This window comes from Canis lupus, chromosome 11, assembly GCF_048164855.1.
Source record: "Canis lupus baileyi chromosome 11, mCanLup2.hap1, whole genome shotgun sequence".
In the NCBI taxonomy this organism is placed as follows: Eukaryota; Metazoa; Chordata; class Mammalia; order Carnivora; family Canidae; genus Canis; species Canis lupus.
Genome location: NC_132848.1, coordinates 60,343,847 through 60,363,746, shown reverse-complemented (window position 1 = coordinate 60,363,746; position 19,900 = coordinate 60,343,847). Strand labels below are relative to the sequence as shown.

The 19,900-nt window shown below is 34.7% G+C and overlaps 2 long non-coding RNA genes across 4 annotated transcripts in view; both read right to left on the bottom strand.

Moving 5' to 3' along the window:
• Positions 1-342: 342 nt before the first annotated feature.
• Positions 343-19,900, bottom strand: part of LOC140600274 (uncharacterized) — a 246,801-nt gene continuing 227,243 nt past the window's right edge. The window contains exons 1-4 of one of the 3 annotated variants that reach the window (XR_012003507.1): positions 15,033-15,081; positions 11,921-12,032; positions 10,850-11,011; positions 343-592 (exon numbers count right to left, since the gene is read on the bottom strand). This is a non-coding gene — a long non-coding RNA (uncharacterized lncRNA). Of the gene's footprint in view, positions 593-10,849; positions 11,012-11,920; positions 12,033-12,523; positions 12,699-15,032; positions 15,082-19,900 lie in introns of those variants that run through there. The other 2 variants (XR_012003509.1, XR_012003508.1) reach the window with 2 other exon arrangements.
• Positions 16,400-19,900, bottom strand: part of LOC140600275 (uncharacterized) — an 84,812-nt gene continuing 81,311 nt past the window's right edge. Inside the window, exon 3 of the long non-coding RNA XR_012003510.1 lies at positions 16,400-16,487. This is a non-coding gene — a long non-coding RNA (uncharacterized lncRNA). The remainder of the gene's footprint in view (positions 16,488-19,900) is intronic.

Sequence of the window (19,900 nt, the reverse complement as noted above, 5' to 3'; positions counted from 1 at the left end):
GGGGATCGAATCCCACATCGGGCTCCCTGGTGCATGGAGCCTGCTTCTGTCTCTGCCCCTCTCTCTCTCTGTGACTATCGTAAATAAAAAAAAAAAAAAGTTTAATTATCTTCTACTGGGGTTCTTTAAGTAACTTTGAGGTGACTTTACGAATGTGGTCCATAACTGTCCTTTCATGTTTTCTATCAATTGGATGCACATTTTGCTGGCCCTATTTCACTATAGTCTTCCAGAAAGAAAAACACAGCTCTCTGAAGATACACTGCCATTAACTGACACATACACATAATAGATAATCCATAATAAATCCCAAACTTCAGTTTCTTTTTTTTTAAGATTTTATTTATGTATTCACAAGAGACACAGAGAGAGGCAGAGACATAGGCAGAGGGAGGAGAAGCAGGCTCCATGCAGAGAGCCTGGTGTGGGACTCGATTCTGGGACTCTGGGATCATGCCCTGAGCCAAAGGCAGACGTTCAACCACTGAGCCATTCAGGTGTCTCCCCACAACTTCAGTTTCATATTGAATATAGAAACAGCTTCAATCTTCCCATTACTTTGGAAAAACAACACTTTATGTAATATCCATATCTGCAAAGAAAAAATGTTAATAGCAGGTCCAGAAAAGTAAAAAAGATTTGGTTAGAATATTGGTTGTCAATATCTTGGTCTGCAAATAATGCAGTATTATAAAAATAACTTCAGTTAGGCTGATATCCTCCACACCAATGATCATTATCACTATAAAAACTCATTATGGATTTGAAACATTTTACATACTAATGTATGCTTCTCTATTAGTGTGCACTATAATTAAAAAGTAAAGATAATCTTGTTCATTGGAGTCTCCCGTACAAATTTTTAAATATTTGCATGGAAAGGGAAGTCAAAGTTTCTTCTTTCAAAATTTCTTCTAATACTGATTGAACCAAAATAAGTTTTCCTATATCCCAAGTATCTTGTCTCTTATCTCCTTCAAATTAAATTTTCATTCATTTCTTTATTCTTTCAATATACCTTTATTCAATTGGTTAATTGCTCACTATATTAGGTACTATACTATACTCTTGGCATAGAGTGCTGAGAAAGCCAGATATAGTCTCTGCCTTGTTAAGAGTTTACAACATAGAGGGACAGACAGATATATGTGAAATAATTATAGTATCAAACATAAAATTGTATGGTGCAAAAAATGCTTTAAGAAAAAACAAGAAACACTATGATACAAGACTGTAAAATGACTTTGTCCTACTCAGGGAGCTCAGAAAAGCTGTCCTGCAGAAGCAACAGTAGAACTACAATCCAAAGGACGGTCAGGTTTTTGTCCTTTTTTTTTTTTAACAGCTTTATTAAGGTATATTTGATATATACAGAACCGTATAAATTTAACATGTACAATTTGATGAGTTCAGACATAGGCAAACATGTATGATACTGTCACTACGATCAAGGTAATAAACACCTCCAACACCTTGCAGAGTTTCCTTATGTCCCTTTGTTTTATTTTGTTTTATGGTAAGAGTACTTAATGTAAGATGTACTTTCTTAACAAATCTTAAAGTGTGCAATATGGTATTATTAATTATAGGCACTATGTTGTACAGGACATCTCTAGAACTTACTCAACTAACATAATTGAAACTTTATTCCCACTGAATATCAACTCCCCAGTTCCCCACCCTCAAAGCTCTGGCAACCACTATTCTATTTTCTGCTTCTATGAGTCTATTTTAAATAACTCATATAAATGAAATCATATAGTCTTGTCTTTCTGTGACTGGCTTATTTCACTTAGCATAACATCCTCAAGGTTCATCCATACTGTCACAGAGACAGTATTTCCTTTTCTAAGGTTGGATACTATCCTATTGCATGGATATACCACTTCTTCTTTATTCACCCATCTGTATGTAGATAGACACTTGACAAAAAGGAAGTAGAAGAAAATTCCAAGAAGAGGGAAGAGCAAGGGAAAAACTTATATAGCAGAAGGAAGTACAGCAGGTAGGAGGAACAGAATGAAATCACTGAAACCCTGGCTGGAGCAGAGAGGGAATGGACCACAGTATGCAGCTAAACTGTTGCTCTGCAAGGTGCCACTACTTGCATCTTGGATTGTGGAAATATTTCTCATGATGAGTATGTGTACTTTGATTAGGGAAGTCAAAGTTACAGAGTACAATTAAAATAGTCAAACACCACGGGCTATATAAAAGTATATAGTAAATACAGCCTTCACCAATTCATAGATCCTCCTTCCTTCTCAGACTTTTTACACAATAAATACACTAGAGTATTAGAAGGGCTAAAAATTATCCTAGAAATTAGACTAGTATAATCATTTTTAATGGTAACCCTATGTTCTACATTTTCCTACATTTTGTTAGCAATATTTTAAGTCCTATGACACATCTATAAATAGATTATGATGGCAGTGATATTAATAAGTCCTGTAAACTAAATGATAATATATGTTTGCATTTACCTAAATATATTTAAACAGAAATGGAGACTATGGAGGATAATTTTAAAATAAGGAGAGTTTGGCTCTAGAGTAGGCAAATGATAGCCAGTGGGCCAGAAACAGCCCAAGGCTGTTTTTGTAAATAAAGTTTTCTCAGAACACAGCCATGTGCATTAATTTATGTATTGGCTGCTTTCACGCTATAGTGATAGAACTGAGTAGTTGCAGTGAAAACCACGTGGCCCAAAAAGCCCTCTATAACAAAAAGTTGCTAACACATGTGATCACAGCTGGACAGAGTTAGTTTGACAATATGCTAAAACATCCTTTATATTGTATTTCCCCAAAGATTTCAGCATCTCCTCCTGGGGAAAGTTTTTAAGAAAGTGAACAAATCTCTCCAGTGGGGTGACTAACTGCTCCTGTTGGCCTGGGACTCCTAGTTCTACCACTGAAAATCCACATCCTGAAAATCCTTCAGTCCTGGGGAAATCAGCTGGTCACGTTACCGCAGCCCTCCTAGGATGCAGACTAGGAAGCCCCTTACACTGAGATTATTGTTTGTGAGTAAGAGACAGTGCTTTATGCATCCTTTTACTTACATTCCCAAACCCACCTGTAGTACAGGCTGCTAATAATCAGGAGAGCTCAAGCACTGCTGTCATATTATTGACAGAATGAGATATCATTTATAGATCATGCCTAAAATCTAAGTCCACACGAAGTTCAGCCTATGAGGATCATATCTCTAAAGGTAAAAGTGGTTCATCTAACAGCCTATTTCTCCTTCTAAACCACCTACCTGGAAGGACACTCATTTCAAAGACTATTTACTAGCTTTGTTAGAGGTGAGATGATATGAAATGAAGATTAAAGCAGCAATGTCTGCTTTCCCAACCCTTTAAAAAACAAATAAACCAAAACACGACTTGGGTTTAGAGAGAAACTGTAGGTCTCTTTAGGTATAGACCAGTGAGCCATCTCAGGTCCCTGTGCCCAAGTGCGAGGGCAGCCAACAATTACTAGAAGCAACCTCCCAGGAAAGCACCCCATATAAAACAGATTAACTCCTTCTACAAAGAAGGATGATGAAAGTTAGGAAGGATGAAGAAAGAACAGGTTCTTAATAAACAGTCCATGTGTCTAAGTGTGGAGGTTGGAAAGGGCAGAAGTGCCTGGAGCATTTCTGAGTGCAAAAGATCAGTGAAGATTCACGATTCAATTTCCATGGACTTAAGTTTGGGAGAACCAAGAGTTGCTTAAGGGAGACAGCCTCAAAGTGAATAGTTATCATTTTATGTATACCCAAGTATTTGTTTCTTTGTTTGCCAGGGTAATTTCAGTTTTCATTTTTCAGTGTAGACGCTGAAAAAATATCTGTTTAAACTGTGCATACAGTTGCCAAACATTTTTTCCAACAGTGTGTTTGATTCTAAGTAACTAATTTATACACAAACACAGTGGTGCTTGTTAAAAACTGCTTTGAATACTGTACCCTAGAATAATTTTTTCTATAAAGCTGTCCAGACACAGGTTCTCACATAAAGCAAGAAGCAATGCAACACAAAAGATGAAGTGCTGATTCCTAAATCTGTTTTAGTACTCTCCTGACAATTTTCCAACAGATTTTGGGAGCTTCTCATTATGGGCAAACTGGTATTTTGGAGCTGTCAAAGTATACATCAAACAACTGCTGCTCAGGGCCCAGAGAAGTTATCATAAAGGTCAATAACTCTTTTGTACTTTTTTTTGCCTTATGGGGGTAGCACTTTTATAGGCATTTTGGTTATTTCATGGTAAAGGAAAATTCTTTTCACAATGGACATTCAAGACAACCAAATAATAATTCTGTATAATAATGTGAGAGCCTGACTTCACTGTGGTCACCATACATTACTGTAGGGATTATTATGAGGTTTGGAGGAGGAAGTGTTTCTTCCTTTCTTTGGGAAAGGTTAAGAAGTGAGGAGGAATCTGGATTTGGGTAAAGGAAGGATCTATGGAGTCTTCTGTACAACTGAGTGGGGCTCTCAGCTCTGAGCTAAGGAGAATGAGAAAGAATTGCTTCTCAACAGAGAAGCATGGCCTGTGCCTAAGGAAAGTATTATATAGACAAAAGTATACTTAAATTTATATCTATTTTAGTATATCAAGTCTAAAAAGTTGCATCTAAGTAAAAAAGTGACAGGGGCATCCTGAACAGTGAAGCATGGCCCATGACTAGGTAGAATAAAACCCCGCTTGAAATTTGTCTCTCCCAGTTCTATAATTCATCACTTTATGCACAAGTACTCAATACATAGTTTCAGCTTTTTATTAAATTCTGTTACGTGTATATCTTATAAGTATGCAGCTCAATGAATTTTCACAAACCAAACAAACTTATGTGGCCAACACTCAGATGAGTAAATGACTATCTTGCTGTCACTGCTTCTCATAAACCACCATCCTAACCTGCTTGGTACATCTTCTATAAATATCACTATTTGGTCTTAGCCATATTTTTGAATATGACGCCTGGGGCTCATGCCTCCAAGAGATGAAATTAAGGGACAAATGCATAATTCTGGAGAAGGTGGTGAGGGGACAACACCAGAGGGGTACCTGGATCCACAGTATAGAGCACAGATCAGGAAACTTGTTCGTGATCTATCTGTATCAATCTCAAGAGCCAGGGAATAAACATTCTTGATTTGGTGGGCCATAATGTCTTTGTCAAAACTCTAAATGAATATCAGTAGCTATATTCTAATAAAATATTATTTACAAAAACAGGCATAGGTTGTACTTTGTTACTTCTGGCTTAGAGCAAGTAGTATCTGTGCAATGTGAGGTATTACATGAACATCAGAAGGGAAACTGTAAAATACTGGATCTCACTCTAAATAACTCAGACATTGGTTATCTGGACTCCTCAAGGCAGAACTTGAACCTTATAGTTCATATTTGCTTACTTGTATCTTTGGTATAGTTTCTAACTTTCAAAATAATGCAGTAGTCAGCAGCAAGAAACTGGAAATGTCTAGAAGCAAGATTATTTCTGTTATATTTAGCAACATCGCTTAAGGAAAGCATTCTGGATTTCACACTATTTTCTAAATCTCAAATTCATTAAAAGCAAAGTTTTGCTTCAATAAAATATCCCATGAACAATGAAATTCGTATAAATCTTGAGGGTTTCTAAATATTTGACAATTTAGCCACAAGTTTAAAAGTCCATTATATTATGAATTGAAAAGAGAGACAAAGTTACACATAACAGCACATTTCTTCCACTTTTTAAAACTATTGGTCATTTTAATATGCTTTGACTCAGTTCTGTTTCCATAAAGCTAATTTGTTTCAGGACATGATGAAACCATTTGCATCATCTTGCATTCAATGTGTTAAATCCTTTATGTTCTTGGCAGAAGATGTTTTAAGGTCTGTGATGGAAATACCAATTTTGAGAGAGAAAAGTGAAATTTCTACAGAGAGATAAAAGTGAAATTTCTACAAAGTTCCTACTTAATCAAAGGATTCTTAACTGCTTTCAATTATTCCTTTAGAAAACTATGAAAAGATATAGGGAAATCTGAAAATTAATGTGATTTGACAAAAATTAAACAACCACTGGACATCACATGACAACATTTATCAAGTACCCATGGAATTAATTTTATGGATTATCTTTTATAAGCATGGAATTACCCACACTATTTTCTTTGTCCACAGAGTAGATTAAGCATCAGGTGTTTTTTTTGTTTGTTTGTTTTATTTTGTTGCCACAGCACTAAAAATTAGGTCACCCCACCAACATACTGGCCATCTTTGACATCTTCATTTTCTCTTTTCCTGTATGCCAGATATACTATTCTATTCCTATCACTAACTCTACACACTAGTCCAAAAAATTATTATTTCTCAACTGAATTATTGTAATAGCCTCCTACGAGTAATCTTGCTTCCACAATTACCTCCACAACCGTCTATTGTGGCCGTGCCCCCACCCAGCAACTAGAGCAATACCTTTAAAACACAGACTAGATGTTATTAATCAGTTCAAAACCTTCTCACAGTCTTTATCCCCCCCCTTATTTCATCTACATGTTCATATTTATTTGTTATATATTTTAATTGTCTTTTCTACCAACTAGAAGAAGCTTAATATGAGTAAGGGGAGTTGGGATGAAGAGAAGGAAAGGGAAGGTGGAGCAGAGAAACTGCATTGATTTTATTAAATACATATACAAAAGACCACAAAGCAGAATTTTTCTTTTTCTTTTTGCAACAGTAAACTGCATGAAAATATTCTAATATGTCTCAGGTATAATCCAAATACTGTGGATTAAAATATAAAGGTGATTTTAGAGAGAGAATAAAAATAAATAATGTATACAATTTTTCTGTGATCATTTTGAGGGTAATTTTTATCAGTCAATATTGAACTTTAGTGGAAAGCACATTTTTCTTGTTACTACAAGAGTATCTTGTAGCTGTATCACACAAAGAAGCTATCTCTTACTTAAGCAGATTATGATCATTGTCAGAAGAAAGGAGACAAAAAGAGAATACATATTTCCGTGTACGCTACAGAAAACTATGGAAGGCAATTCACTGTTTTGATTATAAAATATCATTAGCATTTGAGAGTTATGCCACCCTTTTGACAAACATGAAACATTAAAGAAAAAAGTACCAATTTATTGCCTCCTTAGAACTGTCATTCTTCCTATTATTAATCTTCCTATTATTAATCATCCCCATTATAACACTTCCATCCAACACCCAGTGTTCATTAAAATTTCCTTTTTATTATCATAAAAGAGTTGGACATGGGATTGTAATTTATCCATAAGTTGCTGAAATCCCTCTTCTAAACATGTGCCTCCTCTTATTTGACAGTTTGTATTGTTAAAATGCAATCTGCACTCCTTATAAAAGAAATGAGCCTCCTCATATTTTCAAAGGGCATGTACTTGAAAGGGTAAAAATAAAATGTTCCAAAATTGATTCATTTATTTCTTTAGGGGGGATAATCCTAACAACAAGAAAATACTTATCCTCCCCACCACCTAGACACACATACACACACGCTATTCCCCAGGTAAACTTCTGCCCCTGCCTTTAAGTTCACTGGTACTTTTAGATTATAAGGAGACTATAAAATTTATCTTTCCCATTGCTAAATTGAGATCCATTGTCACAATATATAGAGCACTTGGAGTAACAACCATTATTCTAGAAAAATAAATTCATTGCAGTTGTCTTAGTTCAGGGTGCTATAAAAAAAAATAGCAATGACTTGGTGGCTTAAACATAGCAATTTCTCATAGCTCTGGAGGCTGGGAAGTCCAAGATCGAGGTGTCAGCTGATTTAGTTCCTGGTGGGCTCTCTTCCTGGTTATGCTCTCATGGTGGAGAGAGAAAGAGAAAGAGGGAACAAGCTCTCTAGTGTCTCTTGCTGTAAGTGCACTAATCCAATTCTGAGGGCTCCACCTTAATGACTCAAGGACCTCCCAAAGGTCCCATCTTCAAACATGATCACATTGGGGATTAGGGTTTCAACATATGAATTCTGAGAGGACACAAACATCTAGTCCATAACAGTAGTCACTGAAGATCCCTGGTAATAGGATAAAGCAAAAAGTATTTACTCAAACAAAAAAATAAAAAAAAATCACTAATCCCTAACTTAATGCATTCATTAAAAAATCAATAAAAACAAACAAGCAAAATTATATGATTGTGTTTAATATTTAAGATTTAACTTTGGCTCAAGTTAAAATAAGTAGAGTTGTATATACAATCAAAAATAGTGGTTGCCTTCACATCTGCTAGAATGGTTCTAATCAAAATGACAGATAATGGAATGTTTTGGCTGGGGAGAAAATAGAGAAACTGGAACCCTTATACACTGCTGGTAGGCATGTAAAATGGTGCATACACTTTGGAAAATAGTCACCAAATGACTCATCCGTGCTACGCTTAGGTATATATACAAAAGAAATGAAAATATATGTCCACATGCAAACATATGTAAAATGTTCATAGCAGCATTTTTCATAATAACAAACAAATGGGAAAAACCTAAATGTCCATTATCTGATCAAAGAAGAAAATATAGTATATCCATACAGTAGAATATTGTTCAAAGGATAAAATGCTAATAAATGCTACAACATGAATAAACTTTGAAGACATTATGCCAAGTGCAAGAAGTTAGTCATAAAAGACCAAGACCACATATTCTATGATTCCATTTATCTAGAACAGGAAAATCCATTGGATTTATATATAAGATTAGTGTTTGCCAGGGGTTAGTGGTCTGGAGAGGTGAGGGGAGAGAAAACAGTTAAGAGGTACAGAGTTTCTTTTTGAAGTAATGAAATGTTTTAAAGTTGGTTGTGGTAATGGATGCACAACTCTGTGATTTAAATAGCTCACTTTATTTTTTTAAGTTTTTACTTAAATTCCAGTTAGTTAACATACAGTGTCATACTTGTTTCAGGTGTACAACATAGTGAGTCAACACTTCCATCCTTCCATCCAACACCCAGTGTTCATCTCAGCAAGTACACTCCTTAATCCCCACCACCTATTTTATTCATCCCCTCCCACCCCCTCCCTCTGGTAACCATTAGTTTGTTCTCTATAGTTAAGAGTCTGTTTCTTGGTTTGCCTCCCTCTTTCTCTTTTTCCCCCTTTGTTCACTTGTTTTGTTTAATTCTACATGAGTGAAATCATATGGTATTTATCTTTTTCTGACCGAATTTGACTGACTTATTTCATTTAGCATAACACTGTCTAGTTCCATCCATGTCATTGCAAGTGGCAAGATTTCATTCTTTTCTATGGCTGAGTAATATTCCATTATGTGTGTGTATATAAATTTACCACATCTTTATTCATTCACCAGTTGATGAACACTTGAGCTGTTTCCATGATCTGGCTATTGTGTTTTATTTTTCTCAATTAAAGATTTGATTTACTGAAGAATCTGAAAACATACTACAATGGAAACTGTTATTAGATGCTGCCTGTACTGTGCAATGGACCATCCACATACTACCACACTGTTTTCGGAAGACTCGAAATGCCACTGATAGTTTAAAAACTGTAAAGCCAGTGGAGAAGTAAGAAAACAATTTAATATTTCAACTGAATCTGGAGGTGCTGCTAATTTGGCTATTGTTGACAATGCTGCTACAAACACAGAGGTGCATATATCCCTTTGAATTACTATTTTTGTATTCTTTGGATAAATATTAAGTAGCACAATTGCTCAATCATAGGTTAGTTCTATTTTTAACTTTCTGAGGAACCTCCATATTGGTTTCCAGAGCAGCTGCATTCCAAACAGTACAATAAGGTTCCCTTCTCTCCACATCCTCACCAGTACTTGTTTCTCATGTTGTTGATTTTAGCCATTCTAACAGGTGTGAGGTGATTATCTCATTGTAGTTTTGATTTGTATTTCTCTGATGATCAGTGATATTGAGCATCTTTTCATGTGTCTGTAGGCCATCTATATGTCTCCTTTGGAAAAATGTCTATTCATGTCTTCCATCCATTTTAATTGGATTATTCATTTTTTGAGTGTTGAATTTTATAAGTTCTTTATAGATTCTGGATACTAAACCTTTATCAGACATGTCATTTGCAAATCAGATATGTCATTTGCAAAATGCATATGAATATCTTCTCCTATTCCATAGGCTGCCTTTTAGTTGGATGTTTCATAGAAACTTTTTATTTTGATGAAGTTGCAATAATGTATTTTTGCTTTTGTTTCCCTTGCCTCAGGAGACATATTGAGAAAGAAGCTGCTATGGCCACTATTAAAGAGGTTACTGCCTGCGTTCTCCTCAAGTATTATGATTTCAAGGCTCACATAGAAAGTGGCCCAGTTTCATTCTTTTGCATGTTGCTGTCCATTTATCCCAACACCATTTGTTGAACAGACTTTTTCCCACTGGAAAGTGTTGACATTTTTTTTTTCATTTCAAATGGAACATTCAACTTAGAATGAACTATACTTATATGTAATATATATATATATATACATGAAATATATCAATAAATCTACTAAAAATATTGCTTATGAGGTACTATTCTACCTCTGAAGAAAGTGTCTTTTTTCCTATGGCATTTATTTGGGGGGAAGGTTGAAGATCACTAATAAATAAATACAAATATAATATAATGAAATACATTTTTAGACAGTGAATACACTTAGAAAGCAAATGAATCAGGGTAAAGATAGAGTATAACAGGTGGGGGATGGATATTTTAGACAGAACAGAGAAGGTATCTGTCACTCCTGCAAAGGTGACATTGAGTTAAAACCTGAGTAATATGAAGGAGTTAAACACAAGGATACAGAGCAGATATATAAAGCATACCTAGGGATCCCTGGGTGGCGCAGCGGTTTGGCGCCTGCCTTTGGCCCAGGGAGCGATCCTGGAGACCCAGGATCGAATCCCATGTCAGGCTCCCGGTGCATGGAGCCTGCTTCTCCCTCTGCCTGTGTCTCTGCCTCTCTCTCTCTCTCTCTCTCTCTGTGACTATCATAAATAAATGAAAAAATAAAAAAATAAATAAAGCATACCTATACAGAGAAGATGTATAAAGCATACCTATCCAAATATAAAGGCCCTGAATAGAAAGTGAGTTTAACACGTTCAAACAACTAAGCAGTTGGTAAAAAGAAGGAATGAAGCCATGGACATCACAAGCTGAGGCCAGCAGAGTAACTATACCTTGTTAATCTCAAATATTTTTATTAGATACATCCAAGACTGAAAAGTCATAATAAATGTTTAATAGCATCATCTCAATATGGTAGTTGAACTGGATATCATATATTGTTTGCTTCTTTAATATGAAAATTGTCAAAGAGCTTTGATTTTAAATGCCATTAGGGAATTGGCTTTCATAACAACAGCACTCTCTATTTGGAACAAAAATTACAATTCTATAAGTAATATTAAAATAAGTTAAATTAAATTAACAAGATTTGGCAATGTCCAGAACATTTTCTATTTTCAGAATTTATTTCACAGAGATTAATGTATCAGATAAGATGCCAGTAGGAAAGGCACATCACACTGTGCAATATTTATATTTAGCAATATTTAATTAAGAAACTGTTTTCCTAAAAGCGTGGACAAGGTTACGGGAGACCTCTAAAGACTAAAGAATTTCAAACTAGCAACATCAGGGAGTTGAGTACCATCACCATTTTTAGGCCCAATAAGATGGGAGTAGAAATGAGTTACTGGAACCTGGAAGCAGAGGTGTGGGAACACCAGGAGGTAGGAGTGGAGAAAGAGGGAAAGAAGGAAAGAGAGGAGAGAGAAAGAAAGCACTTTGTGTAGATGGCTACCTGACAGTTATGATCTTCACTTAAGGATTCATCCAACCAATGACAGAGCTACCAGAGTGAGTTGAGGTAATAAATGTGCTGACCTCACCTTCCTCCCTTCATCTCTCAGATCTCCTGCCAAAATTCCCCATAGACCAAAGCTGATGTAGTCATACAGATCAACCTCCTGGAGCATAGCACAGAGGAGAGAAAGGTAGAAACTGAATTTGGAAAAACAAATGGAAAAACAATTGTGTCATACACAGCCAATTAAACAATTTGTTTTATCTGTCTATGATATTAAGGCAAACAAATAACTGAGTATCAAATCACTGTTCACTTACAATGGGCTTGCAAAACACATCCATTCCATAAGTCATTGAAAACTCAACCTATAGCCCTTACTTTCTGTTTACTTGCACTAACAAAATCTTTTACAGAAGATTTATATATGGTGTGTTTAGTAATGAAAGTGCTATGATCAAAAGAAATGTTGATTTTTCTATTTTATCTGTGACACATACATACATATATACATATTTATAAAATCTATTTCATCTGTGTGTGTATATATACATATATACACATATATACATAAAATTTTAGAGCCACCATTCCATACCCTGTATCAGTAATTCTACAATTTTTACACCTATACGCACACACACTCATATGATGTTAATATATGCATCATGTTTTCTCATTTACCTACCCAGGATTATAACCATTTCCTTGTGTTTGTGCTGCTATTCCAATACTATATTTCCCACTCAAAAACTGGTATCTGAATGTACGGGGAAATGGCATAATTAGAATGATTATCTGGCAGGTTATTCCAATTTGATTTGATTGTGCAACTTCTAGTAATATGTATAAGTAATTTATTTCTTGCAATACAGTTGTGATACACAGAGTCTCAACTCTATTACTAAAAACAGCTAATTTACACTACACTAAGACCTACACTATACTAAGTCATAACCAGCACAGTAGACACAGATTGTCAACCTTCCAGACATGCAAATAACAAAAGTCCCTTGTTATTCCTTTGGTTTCCAAATCTTTGCCTAGATGCCAAAATTAAAACCCATATTAACATTATTACAAATAAGAAACATAGAGCTTCCTGTGAAGTGTTGGATCCAGGAAGAGGAAAAGCCAAGCAAAACATTAAAATAATGGTTTGCTAGCCATTTCAAAATATCACTATGATTAAAAATCTATCTATGGAGAATACGTACACAAAAAGTATTTGAAAAAAAAGTATTTGATGGAAGAGGAGAGTAACCCTCTCATCCACTCTATCAAGAGCCTTACTATAATGTAAATAGAATTATTAAAATTAATATCATTACACTGCCTTGGGGATCAGAGTATGTAAATTTCATTAAGCCATAATTCATTGATTTATCATATCAGTAGTTCTCATTCTGCTTTGCCTATTTATAGACCGTGAAATACATAAAGAAAACATGCAAGATGTACAGAATTCTCCCTTCTCTCTTCAATTTTTATTTTTAGCTCCAAAGGTTCTAATATTTGTTTATTCTGTACGCAAAAATGTGTACCAAAAACCCCTTGTGTTAATATGCCCAAAGTGGTGGTAGAACAAAGCTCAAAGAATTTATGGCACACGTAAACAGTGTGTGTGTGTGTGTGCGTGTGTGTGTGTGTGTAGGCAAGGGTGGGGGAAGAAACTGAGAGATATTGTGTGTGTGTCTGTCTGTCTGTGTGTGTAGGCAAGGGTGGGGGGAGAGACTGAGAAATATTTTACAATCAAAAACTTTCACCCTATCATTACTGTCATTACCAGTGAAGTTTTCATATGTGTGTTAATAGCATAATTTGAAAACAGTGGAACATAATTAAATGGGACGGTGGCCATCTTCATAGCGTTTCAGAAACATAAAAAACTCTCCCTTGCAGGATTTTCAAAATATTACCATCTTTCATGAATCAAGTGCTTGGTTTTTCCTGCAACTTAGAACATTGTTGTCCCAAGTGGAATACATTAGCTTAAAATAGAACCTTTATGCCACATTACTCACTTCTGTGAACAAGCAATCCTGCTTTGTTTTGTCATAAATGCTTGAGGAGAAGTTAAACATCTGTAAGTTCAGATCATGCTCAAAACAAATGATCCACAATAATCAGTAGCTTTGGGCACAGATAAATTTGAACTTGTATTATCTTTCCTGGAAATCGACATAATGTAATCAAATCAAACCGTCAACTGTAGTAAATATTTAATGAATAATGGGGCTTTAATCCTTTTTCAGTTTTGTGATGTATTAATAGCTTGTGATTTCTAAAGGTTGCAATTTCAGCCTATATTTTTCTTGAGACTTAGAATTAAATTAAGTCATTTAATGTTGACATTTTTATTTTTACTTCAAATTGAACATTCAATATAGAAGGAACTGTGAAAGATCTCAAGATGGCAGTTTTTAAAACTAAATTAACAAAGTTGAGACACTTACAATTGATTTATTCCTGGAAATCAAAACCAAATCAATTTAAAACTTGGTCAAAATTATTGACACATGAATAGTGAAAGCAAAATATTGGTCACTTCACAGGGCACACAGCAGTATACAGGCTAAACAGACCTGTGCCAGGTTTCAGTGCCATTTCACAGGGTTGCATGAATAATTTGCATCTCCACTGTTTAAAGCCACTTTAGGAAAACCATCTCCACTTAGTCAAAATATTACATTGGGATTTTTGTTTCTTCAGTGTTGGATAGTATGTGTGATTAAAATCCATGCACTACTACTTTTCATAAATGAAAAGTTTGCTGTGTTTGTTTTCAGTTTAATGATTCATTGGTTATGTGTATTGTCTTCGGTAAGAAAAATGAATTTATAAGAGTGTGCTGAGCTTCACAAAGTCATATTTTACTTCTGACTCTTATTTGATTTTTAAAGCTATTTAACCTAGCCCTTTGTGTCTTCCACCAAGACATAATAGGATTTTATACTTAAAACTCATTATATTCTTCTATTCAAAACTTGATTCCAATTTATATAGGGAAAATTATTCCTCACTTAGATTTAGTTTTAATATATATACATTTTTCCCTTGCTTGCAAAAAAACTTTTAGAGCTTTGAACTGAAACAATGACAAGTTTGACCAATTTTAATAGGCTCCCAAACAAAAATGCAAGCTTCCTAATATGACAAATAAGAGTAGTAAGACAAATGGCTGTAATTGTACTGACCTGTTCACCTGGCAGAACCATTTACACTTGGTTGCCATGGAAAACCCTGCTGAGAAGGAAACAGCAGGAGAAATCTAATTTAGTGCTAGTGCCAGTCAGTACCTCCAAGGCTAGTTTCTAGTCTCTTTTCCTTGGAATTGTTTCCCAGGGTCATCAGTTGTATCCTCACATTTGCCCCAGAAAAATAATAACACTTCTAAATGTTCTGCACCCAAATATACATTTCCTCTCTTTAGCATGAACAACTGTGAAATAAAGCACCCTAACTCTTTGACATGAATAAACAGATCATTTTGGCTGCCTGCTTAACTGAACACAGACTAATAACAGAAATTACCATTTTGTAGTCTTTATTTTTCTTGGCTTCTCAGTAGGATTCAGTACTGTTAACCACTGTCATTTACAAGATTCTCTTTCTTTGATGTAGGTGATATTATTCTCTCCATCATTTTTACAGACTCATCCCCTTGTACTCTCATGGTAACTCAAAACTCAGAAGTTGCCCTCTTCCTTCACCATTCAAAATTTTGTTCTCTGTGGAATCTCATCCCCACTGAAGGCTTTGATTACCACCAATATACTAATGATTTGCAAAATTTTATCTTAAAGTTAAACCATTCTTCAGAACTCTAGGACCATATTCCAATTTCTATATAATCCTCCTACTGAGATAACATAAAGGCTCATATCCAAAACAAGTCTCTTTTCCAGTGTTCTCCATCTCAATGAATACTATCAACTTCTATCCAATTATACAAGACAGAAATCCAGGAGGCATTCTAGAGTCCTTCTTTCCCCTCAAGTTAAAGCCAATAGTCCAAAGCCACCACAATCCCTCTCTTACAATTCTCTCTACACTACTACAATAGCCTCTTAACAGGCCTCCTTGTATCTACCCTTATCTCTTTCCAATAAGTGTTCAACCCATAGACAGAGTTATCTAAAAATTATGAACCTAACTTTATCAGACCATTTTTCACCTTCCTTATTAAAATAATCCTTTGGCTTCCTCCTGAGTTTATGCTGAAGACCAAAATTCTTGCCATAGTCTTCCAATTTCTGTATGGTCTTGCTTCTACCATGCCTCACCCTTAACATTATGGTCCTCTCAGTTCTCTGCATTCCAGCCACATGTCTTCTTTAAGTTCTGGAAGAATTCATGTCTCTTATACAACAGAATCTTTGCACAGACTCTTGCTTTTTTTTTTTTTAATTCTGTAATTCTCCCCCACTCCCTGTTTTTCCTTCATGTATCTTCATCTATAAGTTCATTAATAATATTATCAGAGAAAAATTTATTTTCATAAAAAAGCAAACATCATCAAATTGTTTGCTGAAACAAGTGAAAAGTAAAGATTACAATACTTAAATTCAACATGTTGCCATTATGAATTTAGTTTTTCCAGCCTCACAAATTAGTTTGGGAACTGTCTATTCTTGCACGACTGCCACATCCTATTAAATACAAATACTTTGCTTTGACTCTAGCAATTTGTTAATAACTATTTTAATATAGATGAAAAGATTGTATTTGTAATAAGTACAGACAGGAAATGGATAAATCATGCATTTTTTTTCTAAGCAGGACTTAGTATCAAAATAATAGATCTTTATAAATCTTGGGTTTTCACTTAAAATAAGGGATATAAATTGGATAAAATGGCATGTATAAAAACACCTATTAAATACTGAACAGACTTGAACAGCAATTGTTTTCCCCTTACTTATCCATGTAGAAGCTTAAAGCCTTCTGGCAGGCAGGCCTGACTGGCTCAAAAGGACACAGCAGTTTGAAGCAATATTATTATAACAAAAGTTATTCCTAGATGCTCCTTCTCTGTATCACATCCATGTCTAACTGTAATTCTCTGCTTTCCTTCTAGGTATCCCATCTTCAGGTTTTTATATCTTGGTTTACATTTATTTTCAGCTAAAAAACGTATTGATTCATTTCTCATTTCATGACCTCTTTTCTGACTTACATTAGTGTATCCTCTCTGCTGACAACTTAGATTCTGTTCTAATGCTTTAATTGTTTCATCCTCATAAAATCCTTCATGGTGATGCTGTACCTTCACAGAATCTAATCCCTTCTCCTTATCTTTGGCTTTAGGATGTCAAGGTTGGAGAAGGGAAAATCTTTCCACCTCTTACCATGATTTCAAGCGGTGCCTGTAAGAAACTTTGTCCTTTCTCCCACATAATTTTTCATAAACAATACACCCAGTGTGAACACAGCCTGATAGGAAAGATTTATTTTCTACTTATTTTTCCAGTACTGTGCAGAACAGAACCAAAGTTATACATTTGCATAATTCTTTTCTCATACTAGAAATTGCTAATTTAATAAAAGGCAAGTCAGTAGCCAAATTTAAGATGCTTATAAAAGGTACAGTCTTAGATTTCAAGAGTCTTGGAGGAATTGATAGTTTACCATTTACACTATGTATTCTCCAACTCTAGAATTTAATCTCTCAGAAATCAAGAGCCTACCTCTTTTATTTATGACTATACTCTCCAAAAACAAGAACAGTGCCTGAGACATAGTAAGTATTCAATAAATATTTGTCAAATGAGTAAATACCATTGTAAGTCATGGTGTGGGTTTTAAAGAAGTCAAGAAAGCCCTGTATTGTATGGATAATCTGATAGAGACTCAAGATACATTAATATAGTTACTTTCTAGCTTATAGGAGGAAATTTTAAACTGTTACATAATACTAATTAAATACTAAACACAGTGTCACCATGCAATCTGTCATGAAATAAGGGTACTAAGAAGCAGGAAAAGGATGACATTATTCATCCTAAATTTTAATAAAATGACACCTAAGAAAGTAAAGAAACACCTGATACATGACTTCTGTTCAACTAAAATTGTACAGATACATACCAGATACAGAGACACACAAACACACACACACACCTCAAATAAAGTTTACAAAAAGTCTGACAATATTCTTGTTTAATATGTTAATTGTTTAATACGTTAGAAAAAATGATGCTCGAGATATTAAATATTTTCCCAAAGCTAGAAAGTAGCTGAGATAACACCCAGATCCACTGCTTCTGACTTTAATTCCAATGTTTGTATTTTTCACTTTAAACTTGATCTTGGAAATATCATATAATAAAAATTCAAAAAGAAATCAAGAATGACAGGATAAAATTAACACCCAATGGTCATTTCAATCAGACAAGGCTGTTAAATTCTCTTTATACGTAAACGGTATTTGTCTTAAAGATTTAGACAGGGTAAATATATTCCATGTGTTTTCCTCAAGAGAAAATGTCCCCAAAGTTTCTTAAAAAATAAAATACCAATTTTATAAAATGAAGTTTATGCCAATAGCTTTCAAATCTTCATGATCACCACAACCATTTAAGGCTTCAAAAAATACCTTCTCCCAGAAACTATAAATTCTGACTTCTCATACCTGGGTTTAAGACCAGAATTGGTGATTTTAATGATCAGCCCAGGATTGGAAAACATTGGTCAAGAACAGTGCTTATTTTCTTTCACAAGATTAAAAGGAAGCATGTTAATATATGAACACTACTTATGAAAATTCAGTGGATTATGGAAGGTATGAAGAAGCACCTATATGTTGTGATGCAAAGCTGAATTTTTGAAATTATCCTTACAATTTCCTTCTGCACTAACTTTGCCAGTGATTTCTCTCTTTAATACTGTATTTTGAGCAAACTCTGCTCACTTTCCAACCTCTGCATCCATTGCTCACTCTTCCAAAACTGTCCCTATACATTTCTCAAAATATTCCAGCATATAGACTTGTAACAGTTCTATTTTAATCAATGTAACAGGGCAGTGTAAAAAATAGAACTGGTTTTTAAAGATATTACCATTGCCAAGGCTTATTTATTTCTAATAATCCATCAGATAACTGTTCATTTCTCCTTGTATACTGTCCCTTACTCTGCCATATTTTCTCTGTAAATGTCTTTCTTTTTTAATCATTTACTTCCCAACATTATATATTCTTTCTCCTTGATATCAGCAGGATGCTTAGCTGCAAACAATACAAGTCATTTTAAATAATTTAAGCAGAAATAAAACATATTAATGATACTTGGTAATTCTCAGAATCTCTGACTAGAGAATTAGGCTTGGAGGACCTAGAGAGTTATGAGACCAAATTTCACTAGGAATTCCCCTAAATTAATAGCACAACATAATGATAGCACACACCCACTGGAATGGCTAACATGAAAAAGACTGACAACATGATATATTGCTAAAGATTTATATCAGAAATTTCATATATTGTTGGTGGAATAGTAGGTTTAATGACTGGGAAGAAATATGTTAGGGGCTTCTTGAGCATTTGCAACCTTCATTTTATTGCCCACAGTGATGATCACACAGATATTTCCCCTTGATAGTTTATTGAGCTCTATACTTATGGTATACTTTAATGTATGATAGTAAATTTTAAAAAAAAAGATTTGGGGTGGTCAAAGAGCATCATAAATGCTATAACACTATCTCTCCATCTTTAACTTAGATAGCTTTGGCAGGAGTGTGGGACGGGGCGACCCATATAGACTTAACTACATTCTATAGGTAGGACCAGAAGATAAAGGCACACTGCTGATCCATGGTCAAGCAATTTAAGAAATCAGCTGCATTTTTGCCCTTGTCAAACTTATATCAACATAATGAGGTTATTACTATATACTAATCAGTTATAATATTTCACTTCTCTACATGGTCAATATGACTTAAAATGACTTCTCAATGGACAAGAAGAATAAACTATTACTCAAAAGCTGGCCCAAAGAAACATGGAAAAGAAAATAAGCAGCCTTAATTCAGAGCCACATTCATGAATATGCATTAATCACCT